This window comes from Bubalus bubalis, chromosome 23 (genome assembly GCF_019923935.1).
Source record: "Bubalus bubalis isolate 160015118507 breed Murrah chromosome 23, NDDB_SH_1, whole genome shotgun sequence".
NCBI lineage: Eukaryota > Metazoa > Chordata > Mammalia > Artiodactyla > Bovidae > Bubalus > Bubalus bubalis.
The window spans coordinates 10,331,343-10,351,661 of record NC_059179.1 but is presented as its reverse complement, the minus strand read 5'-3'; the positions used below and the strand labels follow the sequence as shown (position 1 = coordinate 10,351,661).

The window sequence follows — 20,319 nt, the reverse complement described above, 5'->3', positions numbered from 1 at the left end:
CCTGGAAAATCCCATGAATGGAGGAGCCTGGTAGGCTGCAGTCCATGGGGTCGCTAAGAGTTGGACACGACTGAGGTAGTTCACTTTCACTTTTCTCTTTCGTGCATTGGAGAAGGAAATGGCAACCCACTCCAGTGCTCTTGCCTGGAGAATCCCAGGGATGGGGGAGTCGGGTGGGCTGCTGTTTATGGGGTCGCACAAAGTCGGACACGACTGAAGCGACTTAGCAGCAGTAGCAGCAGCAAACCTCTCTTCTTTTCCTATTGTTGAGGGTGTTTTTAATCTTTATAACAATTCTTGCAGAAGCAAAGAGTTGGTTTCTTTTCTCTTCTAGTACAGGCCAACATAGTTAAAGAGAGAAAGAGAGAGAAAGCTAGGTGTGTCTACCTTGCCTCTGCCACTTGTTAATTGTTTGATTTACTTAACCACACTGAAGTTCAAGTGTTTCATATATAAAATGAGATCACAATATACAGGTCATTGTTAGAACCAAATGAGTTACTGTAAAATATGTAAAATAACAGACATATAGAAGACATCTAATAAGCATCATTTTTAACTGTCCCCTTAATAAATTTAAGAATATGAATAATTTCTCTCTGTTCTATACCTTTGTTGATGTACATATCTTTATTTGGATCAAACAGTAAATAAATTCTTATTTGGCCATCAGAAATTTAATAGAAATAGTGTAACCTCCAAATCCTGTACTTCTGATGATTATGGTTCTCTACTTTGGAACTTGAAGTAAGATGTGATTCTTAGTTCAGTTTCTGTACCTTTTAACTTAAGATGTGTCATATAGATAAAATTTCTTATTTTAAGAGAAAGAATAGTTCATAGATAAATATTTAAATATTGGTTATTGGAAAGAGATCCACAATTTTCCACACTTTTGGTAGAGACAGGAATGGATTGTCCCTAATGGTTCCCAGATAGTTTTTCTGGTTCCAAAATGCCATGAAGAGCCAGCTGCCTTGTCAAAGAAATACAGCCTTATCCTGACAGTGCCATTTCCTAACTCCACTCCAGCCTAGCAGAACTTTTGGATCCTAATATATTAATGAAAGAAAGGCAAACCCAGCAAATCAACAAGACCAATAACCTGGACATTTAATGTGTAATGTGATGGTAAAGATTTGTCAGATCAGATCAGATCAGTCGCTCAGTCGTGTCCGACTCTTTGTGACGTCAGACACATCTAAATTCCAGCCCTTGCCAACTGTGTATGTTGTGATAAAGACCAAACAAACTTCTTTCTTTGTAATAGGAGTCTCTTCAATTTTTGTTGTTGGTGGTAGTGTAAAATGGGAATAATAACGGTACCTGTGTGGAGTACGGGGTACATACAGATAGATGTTCAGTCAGTATTCAATACCATTATCATTTATCTAAAAGAAACCATTCCCTCTTCACACTTAATTCTACCAGTCTTCTGCCAGCTTCCCTGGTGGCTCAGAAGGTAAAGATTCTGCCTGTAATGCAGGAGACCTGGGTTCAATCCCTGAGTCGGGAAGATCCTCTGGAGAAGGAAATAGCAATCCACTCCAGTGTTCTTACCTGGAAAGTCCCGTGGATGGAGAAGCCTAGGGGGCTATAGTCCATGGGGTCCCAAAGAGCTGGACACAGCTGAGTGACTAACACTTTCAGAGTCTTATAAAATGGAAAAATACAAAAGCAGAACAAAAATGTGGATTCTCATATCAGTTCGTTCCACCCATTCTAAGTTTCCTTAAATGTAAACAGTCTTTATTTGACATCTTTCTGAAGACCCCCCTTCCCCTGCACCACCATTACCCAGGGGGACCCTCCCACATGTAAGAAAGTTGCATGGCTACTGCTTAAGAACACAGATGAGTCTGAACCCTAGCTCATTCTCTTACTGACTTTGTGTTTGGGGCACAAATACCTGTCTGAGATATTGTGATAATTGAGTTAATATATGTGAAACACCTAGAAGAGTGCCAGAAAAGTACTGTAATGTGTATTCTATAAGCTGTAGCTATGATTAGAAATAACAGAATGTATTCATTTTTTTCTCTTCTGAAAGCACCTGTTTATTTTGGGATCCTGACCTTCTATTGTGATGATTTTTTTCCCCCGATCTCCTTTTTTTCTTTTTTCCCAATACTAAAAGAAGAAGGGCAAAGTATTACCTGTTTACAGCATACCAGTCTCATGTGTTGTCAATACAGTTGTCCTGTGTTGCAGTATTGAAAGGACTCGTTATTATACATGAGTCCCTCCCTGGACTTCTTCATTATTCTCATGAGGGTTCATTAAAGCAGGGCTTTTGTGAAAGACCAAAGGTACTCCAATTTTGACATGGCTATGACTTTCAACCTGGATTATAATTCACAAGCATTTCTCTGTATTCCACATTAAACTGTCACCTTCTTGAGGTCAAAGGACCATATCCTAACTTTATTGTGTCTACAGCACCTAATGCATACACAGGAATGCTCCGTAAACTGCTGCATCACTGAATGAGTGAATGGAGTCACATTTGAAGTATAGTACGTTAGCCCTCTGTTCAGCAACAGAGTAAACTTCCAAGTAAGTTTTGAGATAATCCTGAAATTTTTAAATTTGGGGGGCAACTCTCGTGCATTCTATTTGGGGACTTTCTACCTCTCTAGCATCACCATTCCTGCCATAGTTCATTGTCTATGCCCCCAACATAATTCATCTTTTCCTGTCTCAGTACCTTTACTCTCACTGCCCTTTCTTTTTGGAATGCCTTTGTCTCCTTGTCTACCTATCTGAATCTCAACTCACACCTCATGTAAACATTTCCTTCTGTATTCTATGTGTGTGTCATTTCACCTTCTCCTGACCTACAATTGCAGCTGTTGTCTAAACCAATAGCTGTCACTTAGTATGTACTGTTGAGTGTTTTTAGTTATAATTTTTCAAGAAAAATACTTAACCAGATTTTAAATCCCTTGAAAGCAGTGACCTTACACTTTTATGCCTAGCATTGCACCTCCCACATGGTACAATAACAATAATAATTATTACTAGGGTGACTTGGTCTATACCATCTTAAACAAATAGCAATGAAAAATAAAACTAAACACGACACAATGAAAACATAGTTTATGGGTGAATAGGGAGATTCTATGTGCTGAGACACATCAGGACAAAGATCTAAGTTGCAGGTAGGGTTTCAGCTTCATTCATTCCTTTTGATTCTATGCTTTATTTTTATTTTTGTTTGATTCATGCTTTGGGGCAAGGGTGGTGGGATAACAGCATTTAACTTGAAGTCTAGTTGCATGTGCTAACAAATAAAAACTCTACTGCAGAATTGTTTATTTTACAATGAAACATTTCAAAACAAAACATGAGACAACTAATGCCTCTCTGCCATCTGTTCTGAAGAAGTGTGGGGAAGGCATAGACGGGGGTGAAGTGTTACGTGCACAGTTCCCGCCTCCTCTTCACACCTTTCAGGAACATGGTGCCAATGACTGTGGCACAGATATTACCCAGATTGACCGTGTGCGGCGATGTATTTGAGCATCCTGATCATCACAATATACGAAGCTACCAAATCCAAAGCAGTGTGAAGTATCGTAAATGAGCAGGATGCTGGACGGTCATATAAGTTCTTGTTCATATTTTATTATTTTTAAGTATTTATTTATTAGGCTGTGCTGGGTTTTCATTGCAGCATGTGGGATCTAGTTCCTTGACCAGGGATCAAACCTGGGTCCCCTGCATTGGAAGTGCAGAGTCTTAACCCCTGGACCACCAGGGAAGTCCAATTGTTGATATTTTAAATCCTGATAAGTGAGTCTCAAATGAAGATGAAGGGAAAAACATTACCAACCATTGCTGCAAATCTCAGAGCAGCCACAATGACAGCTGATCTCATGACAAGGACCAAGGTTGTCTTTGACACTAAGCACTTCTTCTGCCCCAGTGGCCAAGAGCATCTGGTGCCATGCATTTTCCTTACTCTGCATTTATGCATTAAATTTGTTTATATCTATTCATTGTCTGAATGTTACCACCTGGGTAATGTGTCAGCATTGTATGGAACTAGATCAGCAGCTCCCTTCATTCATCACCTTATTAACGTTTGCCTTTGATTATATATCCTCCGAGGAAAGAATAATGTCCCGTTTGTTTTAGGATCTGACAGAACAGTTTATGACTGGTGTGGGCTGCCCCAAATCATCAGCTAGGCATAAAGCCATCTCCTCCAATGAGCCTCTACCTCAGTTCAATTTGGCACACTGCCTTTCTTATGGCCTGCATTTGATAGACTCACTGCTCATGCGTTTCCATGAAACTAATTTAACGCTACCTAGACCTTTCTTCTTTTCACTAGTATCAAGCTCTCTTTCTTCCTATTCCTGGATTATTGCCTTTATTCCTGTGATAAACTTCTAGGTTTTTTTTTTCTTCTTCTCACTATTGTCAGTCTTCCAGGAGCATCAGAGAAAATTGACATTTTGCCCAACCTGGAGACTTCTATCTCCATTGTCCATCCATTCATTCAGCTCTCCATCAACTTACTATAGATTGCTTTGTTGTGTGTCAAGCACAATTACATGTATTGGGTGAATGAGACTAAGTTCTTGCACTCACAGACCTTCAATTCCAGTGGAGGGGATCAGAAAGTGAACAAACAAATAGACAAACACATATGTGCCAGGTGGCAAGTTACGGCATGAAATAAAAGAGGGTAAAGGAGAAGATGGGTGGGCAAAGCAGGAGGTGGGGTGCTAAGGCAAGACCCTGCATGACAGATGAGAAAACAGACATAGGTGGGATAGGTAATTGGCCTGAGGTCACACATTTAGTGAATGGTCAGTTCAGTTCAGTTCAGTTGCTCAGCTGTGTCCAACTCTTTTCAACCCCATGAATCGCAGCACGCCAGGCCTCCCTGTCCATCACCAACTCCCGGAGTTCACTCAAACTCATGTCCATCGAGTCAGTGATGCCATCCAGTCATCTCATCCTCTGTCGTCCCCGTCTCCTCCTGCCCCCAATCCTTCCCAGCATCAGAGTCTTTTCCAGTGAGTCTATTCTTCACATGAGGTGGCCAAAGTACTGGAGTTTCAGCTTTAGCATCATTCCTTCCAAAGAAATCCCAGGGCTGATCTCCTTCAGAATGGACTGGTTTGATCTTGAATGGTCAAGCCAGATTCAAAACCAGGCCATCTGACTCAAGAGCCCATGCTCTTTGCCATGGTACCAAGCTATGCTCTTGATCCTGCCTTGTCCTATAATGGATAACTGAGAGTATTTCCAGGGGAAGGCTCCATACCTGCTGTGTGCAGCACTGTAATCCCAGCAGGCGTTCACAATATGGGAACCCAAGGACTTGAGGAGAATGTGCAAATACCAATGCACTGCCCAATTGACTGAAAACAGACTAAGCAACAAATAAGGTTTAACAGATAAATACCAAGATTGCCAGTACCGTCAATTCATTCCTTTCACTCAATCAGTAGGCTTTGTCACCATTTACATAGCAGTCTCAGTTTGACATTGTTATATCCAACTTAAATCTATTATAATTAAAAGCCATGCTAATTTCAGGAGACTCTTAAATCCATAGTCTCAGCATCACACGCCTTGTTCAATAAAGCAACTCTCTCAATCAATGTTCCTTCAGATGTGGTAAATACTAAGTAATTAACCTTAACAAAGTCAGTCTTTGTCCATTTCCAAGAAATTAGTTTCTAAAGAAGTGTTAAGAGCACTGCTTGCACCACATGTCTATTAATAATATTTCTGGGTCCAAATAATTAGAGCATGTCCTCATGACATAAGAGATCTGGAAAACGCTGACAGGTTGCTTGTCAGCTTATGTGTAGTGTTAATGTGAGCTCAAGGCAAGTCTAATCATGCCACCTTCTTACAACTCAGGGTCATCAGAAAAAAAAAAAAAAAGAAATTAGATTTATATAAAATGGTCTAGAAGTATGAAAAGAATAAAATGTCTTACTTTAGAATCGATATTCAGTCATTCTGGATTTATCACCAGAAGGTTCCTGGCATTTTGAAAAGTATTCCCTTTATAAAAATCTATCCAATTGGGAAACCAGCCATGACAGAAGAAAACAGAACTGATTCCTTTATTTGCCTTTTTTATCTTATTTTTTGTTGGATTTCTATCAAGTGTTTCACTTCAGGAAAGATAAATTATGAAATATGAACACTTTCAAATCAAACAGCTGTATGTCCCGACATTTAGTCACTGTTAGTAAACAGAACACCCTGATGAAGCTTAAATTAGTTAATCCTCAGAATTTCCGGATATCTGGAAGAAAGTATAGGGAAACAGCACACTTGCACAGCAGATGTTCCATTAAAGGAAATCCAGGCCATCAGAAAACTGCATTTCTAAATCCTTGAAAGAAATACTGAAAAGGCCATATATATTTTTAGTGATTTGCTATGTGCCATAGATTGGTTTTGAAATGGTAACTGTCTCAAGTAAAATTATGTACCTCTTGGAAACTACTTTTTTCTCCTAGGCTTCTAATTCATATGCCTCATCCTTCAACATAAGACAGTTTTAAAATCATGAGTGCATTGAATAAGGCAGTGTTAGCAGGAAGCAAGATTAGATACAGGGAATATGTACGTGCATGCTAAGTCGCTTCAGTCGCGTTCGACTCTTTGCAATACTATGAACTGTAGCCCACCAGGCTCCTCTGTCCATGGGATCCTCCAGGCAAGAATACTGGAGTGGGTTGCCTTGCTCTCCTCCAGGGGATCTTCTCAACCTAGGGATCAAACATACACCTCTTATGTCAGCTACATCTATACACATATCTCCTCCTCTTCAGCCTCAATCCTGCTACCCCATTCTACCCCTCTAGGTCATTACAGAGCACCAAGCTGAGCTCCCTGTGCTGTACAGCAGCTTGTCACTAGCTATCTCTTTCACACATGGTCATATATAAATGTCAGTGCTACTCTCCCAATTCATTCCACCCTCACCTTCGGCCCCTGTGTCCACATGTCCGACACCCTCTATGTCAGTCTCTATTCCTGCCCTGCCAATAGCTTCATCAGTACCATTTTCCTAGATTTCATATATATGTGTTCATATACACTATTTGTTTTTCAGAGATATTGGTTAGTCTCATGTGTAATGGTAGCAAAGGAGTATACATACAGTATCAGATACGATATGGATTAGAATGGAGAGCGATTGGAAACAGAGGTTCTAATTAGGAGACTACTTCACAACTCCAAATGTATGTGGACAGCACAGTCTCAGGAGATGGCAGTAAATATGGACAACTTTTTGAAGATGTAGGGACTGTCTGGAGAGTGAATGAAAAGCAAGACTGTATTACAATGACTTATTGTTAACACTTATGTAACCAGAAGTTGTTTGGATCTTTAATTGCTGTTTGCTAGCTTGATTAAAGGCTTTCTTTTTCTTCCAGGAGTAAATAAGAGTAGCTTCTTTTAGTTCTAAGTGAGTAGGCCTTTTTTCAGAAAGGACAGAATGTACAAAATCACAAGATTTGGATAAAATATCATCAGCAATATTAATAATGCTTCCTGTCCATTTGAAACCCAGAAAAGGGAGTATCCTTAGAGGAAAAATGTTCAGTTATCTCTCCAGGCTAATAATATTGTCTCTGTATCTGTAAGTGCCTACTGTATAGGGCCTCCACCAGGGTCTTAGTAGACATTATCTCATTTAATTCTCCCCAAAATCCAGTGAGATAGGTTTAAATCACCGTTTTACAACTAATAAAATAGTGACCAAATGAAGATAAAATCACATCTCTAACTAGGACCAAGCCAGGACTTTCCCAGAGTAAATCTGATGCTCCTTCTGTTACATGGCATGTGTGCAACTAAAAAGCCTCTTGATGAAAGTGAAAGTGGAGAGTGAAAAAGTTGGCTTAAAGCTCAACATTCAGAAAACGAAGATCATGGCATCCGGTCCCATTACTTAATGGGAAATAGATGGGGAAACAGTGGAAACAGTGTCAGACTTTATTTTTGGGGGCTCTAAAATCCCTGCAGATGGTGACTGCAGCCATGAAATTAAAAGACGCTTACTCCTTGGAAGGAAAATTATGACCAACCTAGATAGCATATTCAAAAGCAGAGACATTACTTTGCCAACAAAGGTCCGTCTAGTCAAGGCTATGGTTTTTCCAGTGGTCATGTATGGATGTGAGAATTGGACTGTGAAGAAGGCTGAGCGCCAAAGAATTGATGCTTTTGAACTGTGGTGTTGGAGAAGACTCTTGAGAGTCCCTTGGACTGCAAGGAGATCCAACCAGTCCATTCTGAAGATCAGCCCTGGGATTTCTTTGGAAGGAATGATGCTAAAGCTGAAACTCCAGTACTTTGGCCACCTGATGCAAAGAGTTGACTCATTGGAAAAGACTCTGATGCTGGGAGGGATTGGGGGCAGGAGGAGAAGGGGACGACAGAGGATGAGATGGCTGGATGGCATCACTGACTCGATGGATGTGAGTCTGAGTGAACTCCGGGAGTTGGTGATGGACAGGGAGGCCTGGCGTGCTGCGATTCATGGGGTCACAAAGAGTCAGACACGACTGAGCAACTGAACTGAACTGAACTGTGCAACTGAACAGAATCTCAAGGAAGGGTAAAACTACTTTTTAAATTTAGAAAATGGGGAAATTTAATTTTTTTTCAAAAGGCATCTGAACATTTTAATAGGCTTTTCTCCCCCTTCTGACTGCTGCTACATGTTTAAAAAGGCAAAAGAATAAGAAAGAACAGGAATTAAAGCTGGAAAATAAAGCTAGTGACTTGACCCCAGTCTTATTTTCCTCTGTTTGTCTTACCTCTTGCCCACCATGAAGAGGTCAGAGAGAGTTCTGGACATACAGTGGAGTCCTCAGATCTTGAGAGTGAGCGACCCCACCACAGAGCAGTTGCCTGTATCCTCAGGCAATAGCCATATGACTCATCTCTTAAGCAGAATTCTTGTATTATGTTCCCTATTGGCCATTGTCAGTTCTGGGCTTAGAGCTTTTAGAAGCAGCAGCTTGCTCTGGAGGAAGAGCAAGGAGACCTCCTTGAAATTCCATTTACATACCAAAGGCATTGTGTTTACTTAGATGGCTGGTCTGTGGCTGAGAGTGGGCGGCTCAAGTCCTACTCAGAGCCACATTCGCCCTGCAACAGACTTTGGCAAACAGTCTAAGGAACTATCAGTCTTGCACGGGGTCCTGAGGAATCTGGACCTCCCTGGCCCTGACAGTGTTCCTCGAGGTCAGCCAATGGGGTATCTGAGCAACTCTGCTTAAGCTGGGACTCAATCATCCATGATAAGCAAGAGAGCAGGACAGAGTAAGCCCACCAGCTTCTTAAAGTAAAAAATAATAATAATAATAATAATAGATGGGCAAAACACACACACACACACAAAGAAAATTGCTTTTAAGAGAATGTCCATAGTGTGCTTAAGAATACAGCCCTTTCCATAAAGCTCCTTCTCTGGATCTCATAGATTATCTGCGTCAGTGTTTCACTCCTAAAGTTCTCTAGTACATTTGACTCCTTAGCCCAGAAACATAAATACAGTATGTAGTTTATGTTTTGGTATATACACATATACCTGAGAGTGGTCAGTAAGAACTATTAGATGGAGATATTTAACCAACTTTATATCTTGGTTAATCGAACTGCTTGATCAAGTCCGTGAAAATCCTGCTAATGGAAACAGAATACGGAGAGTGTAATGTTTGATTCTCGGGTTTCCCTGGTGGCTCAGTGGTAAAGAGTCTACCTTCATTGCAGGAGATGCAGGAGACCCAGGTTCGATCCCTGGATCAGGAAGATCCCCTTGAAGAGGGCATGGAAACCCACTCCAGTATTCTTGCCTAGAGAACACATGGATGGAGAAGCCTGGTGGACTAGAGTCCATAGGGTCGCAAAGGTCAGACATGACTGAAGTAACATAGCATGCATGCATGTTTGATTCTTACCTTGAATGACAGTCTTTTGAGTCCTTCATTCAGGAGATTCAAGTTAGATTTTATAAACCTTTGATGAAACAAACACCATCATTTTAGATGGCCTAAGTTGAGGATACACTGCTAGTTTCAGTAATGGCTTAATGAAATAAGTGTGTGCAGACATGGCACAGTATGATAGACTAACTGGGCATGCTTTCTAAATCCCCCCAAAACTATTATCTAACTTCTGAGGGGGGAGGGAGTCTGCCCTATGTAGCATGCAGAACTTCCCCAACCAGGGGTCAAACCCATGTCCCCTGCAGCTGAAGCATAGAGTCTTAACCATTAGACCACTGGGGAAGTCTTAATGTACCCTAATTTTTGTGTTGTATTATAGTGAGCAGAGATCAGTGTTAGAGCTGGATTCAGTTCTCAAACGTGCCACACACCAATTGAGTGACCAGGCAAAAGTCATTTTACCACTGAATCTTTATTTCCTCAACTGTAAAACAGGATTAATTATGCAAACCTACTAGGGCTGTTGCCAGAAGAAAATGAGGTAACTTGTGAAAGCATCTAGCATATATGAGAAATTCTGATGCATAAAAGAAATTCTGATGAAACATTAGCTTCATCAAGACAAAAAGATGGCTACCTACCTCTGTATCTCTAGCAAGGAATTTTTTAAAAGTTCATTGTTTCCATTCTGAATTTACTGGTTGATTGCTGACCCTTGGCTTCATTTTATATAGATATTTTTGTGTTTTTTTTAAAATCCATGGATGTCCATGTCAGATCACTGACTCCAAAGAGGAAAGTGTGAGTAATTATACAACACGTGAATATAAAGTGAGTCAGAGATGTCAATCCTGTCACATAAAACTGTATTCATTATCTTCATCTTATAAAGAATTCATTTACAATACATAAAATTATGTGGGTAACAGAAAAAACAAAATCAGAGAGATTCCAGGGAAAATAACCTACTGAGGTCCTAAGCTTGAAATTTCATAAAATGAAAATGAAGAACATTTCTAATGCCCTTTCTTTTTTCCTATTCTCCAGGGTAGATATTGAAGTTATGGCTGAAGTCCTCAGCATTGTCATAATAATGTAGACATTTAAAGGACTACAACTCATATTTTAGGAGCTGCCCTTTAAGTCACCTCAAGAAACAAGAGAATCATTTTATTCAGTACTGTTGGCACTTTGACCTTTTGGGGAAACATGCTGTATTATGTTTCACGCTGTTACACTATTTGTTAATTTGCCTGTCATATTAACATAATAGACTATTTACAGCTGTTCTAATGTAAAGTTTTACTAATAATAATTCACCATAAATGTGGACTCTAGTCATTTCAAAAAGAACTACCTCATTAATCAAAGGCTTTAAAATCTAAATTCCAACTTAAATATGGTATTTTACACCAAGATTTTCTGCTTATAGAAACCATAGAAGAAGAAACACTTATTTAAAAGGTGTGGGAAATATCTTCTCAAATCACATGTTCAAATCCAAGGTTTAGACTATTAAACATTACTGCATTCTTCAGACCCTGCTGTTTTAAAGTCTTTGGAAATTTTAAAACACATACAATCTTGATTCAAAAAGTACAACTTCCCCCAGAAGAATTCAGTAGAAAATAAAAATAACCTAGCCAAGCTCCTACTCCCCTCTCTAAACATATCAAGAAGCCTAGGAAGGCCAGATTCTCATCCTATATAATTCTGTGAGAATTCCCACAGGGAAATCTGTGAAAGAATTCAGAAACCTCCCTTGCGGAAATTCTCATAGAGCTATATGGGGTGAGAATATGGTTTATAAACAATAAACATAAAATTCTTTAAGTTGTGATCTTTGCCCTCAATTAAGCCCCAGATGTTAACTGGGATAAAATATTCTTGGGGCTCCAATACACTGTTTCCTGGGTTCCTAAGTATTCAGTCGGTCATTCAGCAACTATATTGCCAAATGGAGACATAAGGATATTTGTTAAATGAGCCCATTTTTTTTTAATCCAGTTTTCAATAAGATAGAAGCCAGGACACATAGGACAAATCACAATTTAGGCAGAAGAGGAGTATTGTTATATTTTGCATATGTAGGTTTCTTTACATTACAAAAATGGCATAGACTTGTTAAACATTTGAAACATACAGGTAGCTATAAAGTTAAAAAATAAAGTTCTCAAAAAAAAAAATAAAGTTCTCAAAAAATTTTAATAAACCTTGCCAATTTAACATAATTTTCATGTTTCTCTTCTAAGAGCAAAGAGAAAAAATGAGGTCAGGTTATCAGGTGGCGACTGAATAATTATGAAACCTTCACCTACTTAGAATTCATGTTTTCTCTAAGAGAAAGAGAGTGGGAGTTTTTAATGTGCCTCGTTCATAAGATAGAGCTGTTGTGATGCAAACACAGAAACAAAATGCAAGATCGGGGTTGTGGATGGTAGGAAATTGGCTTTGCCATGCTAACCACGGTCAGAACACTGAAGGTCTAAGGAGAGGAGGAAGGAGGAGGCCCACTGGTTAGATTTACAGAAGAGTACAGAAGTCAGGTCGGAGAGAGGAGGGGAAAGCTTGGAGGGCCAGAACTGCTGCCATTGAAACCTTAATATATCTTCTTCTTCCACCTCTTCTTGACATTCAGACTAACCAATTCATGTGCATTCTTGTCAGGGAGCAAGAACAGATGACCTATATGGAGAACACTGGCTAACACTGAGTGCTTACTATATGCCAGATTCTCTTCTAAGGTTTTGTATGAGTACATCTCATTTCTATGTGTCAGATTCTCTTCTAAGGTTTTGTATGAGTACATCTCATTTAACCCTAATGAAATTACAGCAACTCAATGAGACAAAGGCTACCATTATCCCCATTTTACAGATAGTTAAACTGAGGCTTAGAAAGATCAAGTAATTAGTCAATCATATAACTAATAAATGTGGACAGGGAGGCCTGGTGTGCTGCGATTCATGGGGTCACGAAGAGTCGAACACGACTGAGCGACTGAACTGAACTGAACTGAACTGAATAAATGTGTATGAAGTCAACTTTTATTCTTTGAGTATGTCTGTAGGCACAGAAAACAATATCATTATATTCACCTTACTGATAGAGGTGGGGGAAAAGACTATTCAGAAAAGTACAGATCAATTCAGTCTAATAAATGGCATGGCAGGTATTTTGGATATGAAATCATCAGGCCAGACAATCCAGCCAAACTCTATCCTTTGAATGTATATATAACCTATGAACTCTCAAATTCCAGTGCTTGCAAATGCCATATACCCTTTTTAAGCTTCATAATGAGCTCTAGTTATTTCCAGCATGGATGGTTTATTTGGAGAGAGGTAATAACTGATACCATTAACAGGCAAAGAGAAATAAATATTTTATCATCTCATAAAACCATCTCATATGGATTCACTTGCCCATATGCTCTTAAACTTTCACCCTGATCTTCAGTTGCCTTTCTAACACCATGGAATATTTTTGTTCAAAGCTGGACCTTTTTAGCACGTCCAGAGCATAATCTGCCTAATTGCTCACATGTACTTTATAGTATGTATGTGCTTTCCATCTGAGTACTTTGGCTAAAGGCAGCATTGAAAATTAGAAATTTTTGGTACCTTTGCAGTCTTCTTTCTATCCACCTCTCCCAAAGTTCTAGCTACCCACAACCTGATTTTCTGCCTGTCCTTCTCAAAAGCATTCCTCCCTGCCCAAGATCAAACTTCAATTTATTCATTGCAGCAGATCTGAGAGGCACAGAAGCAATCTGGTGAGCTAATTACAATCCATTTAATAGATGAGTTTGGTTAACTAAATGAATCTCTAATGGGCAGGTTGATTGGAGGGGTCATTTCTGAGCAAGGGAGCCTTTTCAATACACAACTTCTAACCCCTACCCTATCTGTCATTAAAATAAGAGTTTTTAAGGAATCTCCACACTGTTCTCCATAGTGGCTGTACTAGTTTGCATTCCCACCAACAGTGTAAGAGGGTTCCCTTTTCTCCACACCCTCTCCAGCATTTATTACTTGTAGACTTTTGGATCGCAGCCATTCTGACTGGTGTGAAATGGTACCTCATAGTGGTTTTGATTTGCATTTCTCTGATAATGAGTGATGTTGAGCATCTTTTCATGTGTTTGTTAGCCCTCTGTATGTCTTCTTTGGAGAAATGTCTATTTAGTTCTTTGGCCCATTTTTTGATTGGGTCATTTATTTTTCTGGAGTTGAACTGTAGGAGTTGCTTGTATATTCTTGAGATTAGTTGTTTGTCAGTTGCTTCATTTGCTATTATCTTCTCCCATTCAGAAGGCTGTCTTTTCACCTTGCTAATAGTTTCCTTTGATGTGCAGAAGCTTTTAAGGTTAATTAGGTCCCATTTGTTTATTTTTGCTTTTATTTCCAGTATTCTGGGAGGTGGGTCATAGAGGATCCTGCTGTGATGTATGTCAGAGAGTGTTTTGCCTATGTTCTCCTCTAGGAGTTTTATAGTTTCTGGTCTTATGTTTAGATCTTTAATCCATTTTGAGTTTATTTTTGTGTATGGTGTTAGAAAGTGTTCTAGTTTCATTCTTTTACAAGTGGTTGACCAGAGTTCCCAGCACCACTTGTTAAAGAGATTGTCTTTAATCCATTGTATATTCTTGCCTCCTTTGTCAAAGATAAGGTGTCCATATGTGCGTGGATTTATCTCTGGGCTTTCTATTTTGTTCCATTGATCTATATTTCTGTCTTTGTGCCAGTACCATACTGTCTTGATAACTGTGGCTTTGTAGTAGAGCCTGAAGTCAGGTAGGTTGATTCCTCCAGTTCCATTCTTCTTTCTCAAGATCGCTTTGGCTATTCGAGGTTTTTTGTTTTTCCATACAAATTGTGAAATTATTTGTTCTAGCTCTGTGAAGAATGCTGTTGGTAGCTTGATAGGGATTGCATTGAATCTATAGATTGCTTTGGGTAGTATACTCATTTTCACTATATTGATTCTTCCAATCCATGAACATGGTATATTTCTCCATCTGTTAGTGTCCAAGAATACATTTGAATCAGTTCTAATGAGGTGGATGAAACTGGAGCCTATTATACAGAGTGAAGTAAGCCAGAAAGAAAAACACCAATACAGTATACTAACGCATATATATGAAATTTAGAAAGATGGTAACAATAACCCTGTGTACGAGACAGCAAAAGAGACACTGATGTATAGAACAGTCTTATGGACTCTGTGGGAGAGGGAGAGGGTGGGAAGATTTGGGAGAATGGCATTGAAACATGTAAAATATCATGTATGAAATGAGTTGCCAGTCCAGGTTCGATGCACGATACTGGATGCTTGGGGCTGGTGCACTGGGACGACCCAGAGGGATGGAATGGGGAGGGAGGAGGGAGGAGGGTTCAGGATGAGGAACACATGTATACCTGTGGCGGATTCATTTTGATATTTGGCAAAACTAATACAGTTATGTAAAGTTTAAAAATAAAATAAAATTAAAAAAAAAAATAAGAGTTAACAAGATCCAAAATGTTGCCAGTGACTGCATTTGACTGTAAATTTCAAGAGAGCCCTTCTGCTTTTGTGATTTTCCTGTTCATACAGTAAACAAAATGCACACATATATTTTAGAATTTCACATAAGAAGACATCATAGTCAAAGTTGAACCTCTAAAATCATCTCAAACAGTAACTTTAATCTTCTCCAAGAATCTGATTAGCGGTATGTACACACTCACATACATGGATATAGCATTAAGATCCTATGATGTAAGCAGTTGGAGAGCAAAGAAAAGAAGTGGAAACTATGCCCTCAGCTAGCCTTTAAGTAACATCATCATCTTTTCCAGCTTTGGTTTCCTCATCTCTAAAAGTGTGCAATTGAGTTTCCTTATCTCTGATGTCCTTTCAACTCTAAGAGTTTTTGACCACCTTCTTTACTTATGCCCCAGAAACACTTTTTATTACACTCCTACAGCAGTAATGATACAGTTTCCCAAGACAAACTTAACAGAAGACCCAACTGTAAGCCTTCTGTATATTTCTCCAAATGGATTCAGAATATTTGCTTCATGGTAACCAGACATCAAAAAATAAACAAAACAAATAGATTCCTTATAATTTCTTTAAAGTGGAAGGCATGAATAATAGAACCAGCCTCAATAAGAAAATGACATTATTTGTATTAATTTCTGCAGATAGAAAGTATTTTCTATATCTTTAATTTTGGTGTAGATGTGACTGTGAAGCTTGTTTTCTTTTGGTATGAAATATGAAATGAGAGGATCAAAATAAGGTCAGGATTCTCAGTGGTTACCTAGTAAACTCATATTATGAGTAGACGATATTGACATGGGAAAACCTTATCACTGTCTGCAAAAGGAATAGAAAATACAATGGGTCAGATCTGCCCAGATAAATTGTCTGAAATATATCAGTACATGAGAATTGGAAACAAAACAAAAGAGTTGAGTCTGATCTGCCAACCAAAAAAAAAAAAAGAAAAAAAAAAAAAAAAAAACCACTGAAGCACCAAAAGGAGGTATCTGAAAGAGGAAGGAAGAGGCCCTTAATGTTAAATGGAAAATATGGTCCCCACGGTTTCACCTCAGTGAGGCTTAGGAGTTTGGGCCATGCTACAAATAGAACAGTGAACATTTGGTCAGCTACTTGGAAGAAGACCATAAATACAAAGCAGAGATGGTGTAAGATCAAGTCGATGTAAAATCAAGTCAGTGTAACACCAAGCAGGTGGAAATCCTTCAAAGTGAACTCACTTTAAAGCAGGGCAAGGGAACACACTGCCATTCATTTCTGTTTTCACAGCGCCGAAAAGTAGTGTTGGTGCACGGATGCTTAATATTTGTAGAATTAATGAATGACTATCAGGCAATGTTGGAAATACAGACCTAGTTTATATGTGAGAAAAACAGAAGAAAATACAGGTCAGCAAGAACTATTACCAGAACTGTACCATAAGATCTAGATTAATGAAGGGGAGTGGAGCAGAAGAAAATCAAGGAAAGAAAAAGACATTTACAGCCAGAGCAGAAGGATTTGAGGTCACAGTGTCTGGAAGCATTTCAGTGGGAACCACAGGCGATCTTGTCTTCAGCCTTCACCATGGTACATTATGTGACCTCAGGCGGAGGATCCAGCTTTATACTTGCTTCTTATTAACTGGAGTTGACATTTTCTCCTCCGTTGAAAGGGACCAAAAGATTCCTCAAACACCATAGAGAATGAATACTTCTCCTTTGGGACTGGACATTATCAACATATCTGTGTCCGAAACATAGACGTTAAGTATTTCTAGTTTTTCTTGAGAATCAGTGCTAAAGAGGAAAGTTTATTCAGTCGACAGATTTATAGAGCACCCACTGTTTAGCAGACACCATTCTAAGCATGAGTAAAGATATTTTTATGTCAGGTAGTTCAGTTGTTTGAGGAATAATCCACAGAGAGCAGTGGGGAAGCTACAGAATATTTAAAATTGTTTTAATTAGTGTGAAATGTCTTGAGAGGGTGGTTCCCATACCACTTCATTCATCTCTCTTCCCTGAGCCACCTGATCCCAGGCCTCCTTGCTCCGAGGGAACTACCCTCCTCTAAGGTCATCCATGACTGTTGAATCCTTTCAATGTAGTTTGGGTCTTTCATCTTTTAATTTCTGTTGAGGCATTTGAGATTATTGATCATTCTTCTTGATAAAACTCCCACCTTCCCTGGTCTTCTTATCGATGATGAATATGTCCTAAAAATTTACCAAGTAAGCTTGGAGTCACAGAGATATGAGTGCAGATCTCATCTTTGTCATCTTGCAAACCTGAGCAAATTATTTAACCCAAATTAGTTTCTTCATGTGTAAAATGAGGTGCTTGCAGTTTCATTCAACCCTCTCCTTATGTTACTGCTATAAGGATTTCGTCAAGGTAAAGCATCATACATGGTACATACTAATGCTCAGGTCAACATGAGAGTTCTATTTAGGTTTCCCTGCCTCCATCTGCACTGTGTATCAGTCACGCAGCCATGTCCGACTCCTTGCATCCTATGGACTGTAGCCCACAAGGCTTCTCTATCCATGAAATTCTCCAGGCAGAACTACTGGAGTGGGTAGCCATTCCCTTCTCCAGGGGATCTTCCCAACCCAGGGATTGAACCCAGGTCTCCTGCATTGTAGGCAGATTCTTTACCCTCTGAGCCACCAGGAAAGCCCTAATAAATACTACTACTATCTTACTTCAGAACCTCCTCATCTCTTCCCTAATTATTTCAAAGGCCTTCTCACCAGTCCTGCATCTTATACCTTTCGCTGACTCCATTCTACTTCTCACTTGCAGACTTTGAAGTGTAAATCTGATCATACCACATTCCTTCTTCAAATTCGTCAGTGGAACCAAGTCCAAACTCCTCAGCAGGTTGTAACCCAGCTCATCTCTCCAGCATCATTAACCGTAAGAGGCTTCACTTGCACTGCCTACAGTTCCCAGAGCACTCGTGGGCTCACACATCTCTAGGCCTTTGCACGTGACTTTTGCTCTACTTGGAAAGACGTTCCCCTCCTTTTCTGCCTGGATAACTTTTGTGTATTCTTCAAATTCAGCTCATCATTACATCTTTCAAAAAATTTCCTAAAGCAGATAGATCTCCCTCTAACATGCTTCAATACTATCTAATGCATACGTTGTGTTTTACCTATTAATTTTGCTTATTTGTTTTCCTGACTGGGTATATACTCCATGGGGCTTCCCCAATGGCTCAGCATGTAAAGAATCTGTAATGCAATCTGTAATGCCTGTAATGCAAGAGACATGGGAGACTCGGGTTCAGTCCCTGGGTAGGGAAGATACCCTGGAGGAGAGTGTGGTTACCCAAGTCCAGTATTCTTGCCTGGAGAATCCCATGGACAAAGGAGCCTGGTGGGCTACAGTCCAAAGGGTTGCAAAGAGTCAGTCACGACTGCATGACTGAGTGACCAAGCACAGCACATACACTCCATGAGGGACTGTATCTGAGTCCCATTGTTTTCATAAGGCCTGGTACCTAGTATAATCAATATGTGTTTATTGACCTAATTATATAAACACTGACTTTTAGTGTTTGGGCAGGGACAGAAGTGGTAAAAAAAAAAAAAAAAAAAAAAGAAAGAAAACAGAACATGGACTTTCAGCCAGTATGGAGTATGTATGTAGACATGAATCAACCAGCAATAAGTGGGCAGATTTGCAAAATCAGTGATGAAAGTGGTGTGAAACAAAATTAGAATCCATCTAACAACAAACATGTATACGCCACGCATTTTCATGTATACGCCACGCATTTTCCCCATGGTCCAGTGAGGAAACAAATTCCACTTTTCCAAAAGCAAAGGAATGTATAGCAGTATATGTAAGTTCTAGGACATGGAGCAATGATTAAACGTTCATATGTAAAATCTAAAAAAAAACCTGAACTCATAGATACAGAGAACAGATTGGTGGTTGCCAGGGTGGGAAGTGGGTGCTGGGTGAAATGGGTGAAGGTGATCAAAAGGTACAGATTTCTAGTTATAAATAAGTCCTGGGGATAGAACGTACAGCATGGCGACTGTAGTTAACAATACTGAATTATGTGTTTGAAAGTAGCTAAAAGAGTACATTTTAGAAGTTCTCATCATATGAAAAATTTGTAACTATTTGAGTAATCAATATTAACTAAATTTATTGTGGTTATCATCTCATAATTTTCACAGATACCAAATCACTATATCCTACACCTAAACTAATACAATGTTTTATACCAATTGTATCTCAATAAAACTGGGAAAATAAATTTTAAAAGAAAAAGGTCTTTGAATTTTTACACCTATGCCCTTAAATTTGGCATAGAACCTTTCCTGTATCCACTGTTTTATGAATATAGCCGTTTTACAGACCCAAAGTTGGCAAACTACAGCCCATGGGCCACATCCAGGCTGACTCTTCCTTTATAAATAAAGTCTTATTGGAACACTGGCACACTCATTCATTTATGTAATGTCAGCAACTGCCTTCCTGGTATAATTTCAAAGTTGAGTCCTTGCAGCAGAGTTTGTATGGCACACGAGGCCTAAAATATTTACTATCTGTCCCTTTACAGAAAAAGCTTGCAGATCTTTGATGTGGCAGTAGATATTAAGACAAATAAGTGAAGTCTGCTCTTTAGAGTGTAGAACCCAGAACTGCTGAGCTGACAGACTTAAGAGTAATTTCTCCTAAAAAAAATGAAATATAGAAAAAATTTTAAAACAAAAAGCTGTCAGTTATCTCAAATGAATTTCAGCTCCACTGGTGATTTTTTGAAGAACTAACTGACAGAGTTCCGTCAGTTTGGAAGCTTAATGTGAAAGGGCATTTCATAA

At 39.2% G+C, this 20,319-nt stretch overlaps 1 protein-coding gene and 1 non-coding gene across 3 annotated transcripts in view; one reads left to right on the top strand and one right to left on the bottom strand.

Moving 5' to 3' along the window:
- Positions 1 to 20,319, top strand: part of RNLS (renalase, FAD dependent amine oxidase) — a 282,481-nt gene that overhangs the window by 159,815 nt on the left and 102,347 nt on the right. The window lies entirely within an intron of this gene.
- Positions 3,691 to 3,763, bottom strand: TRNAG-UCC. The gene has a single exon. It is a non-coding gene; the product is annotated as a tRNA-Gly (tRNA).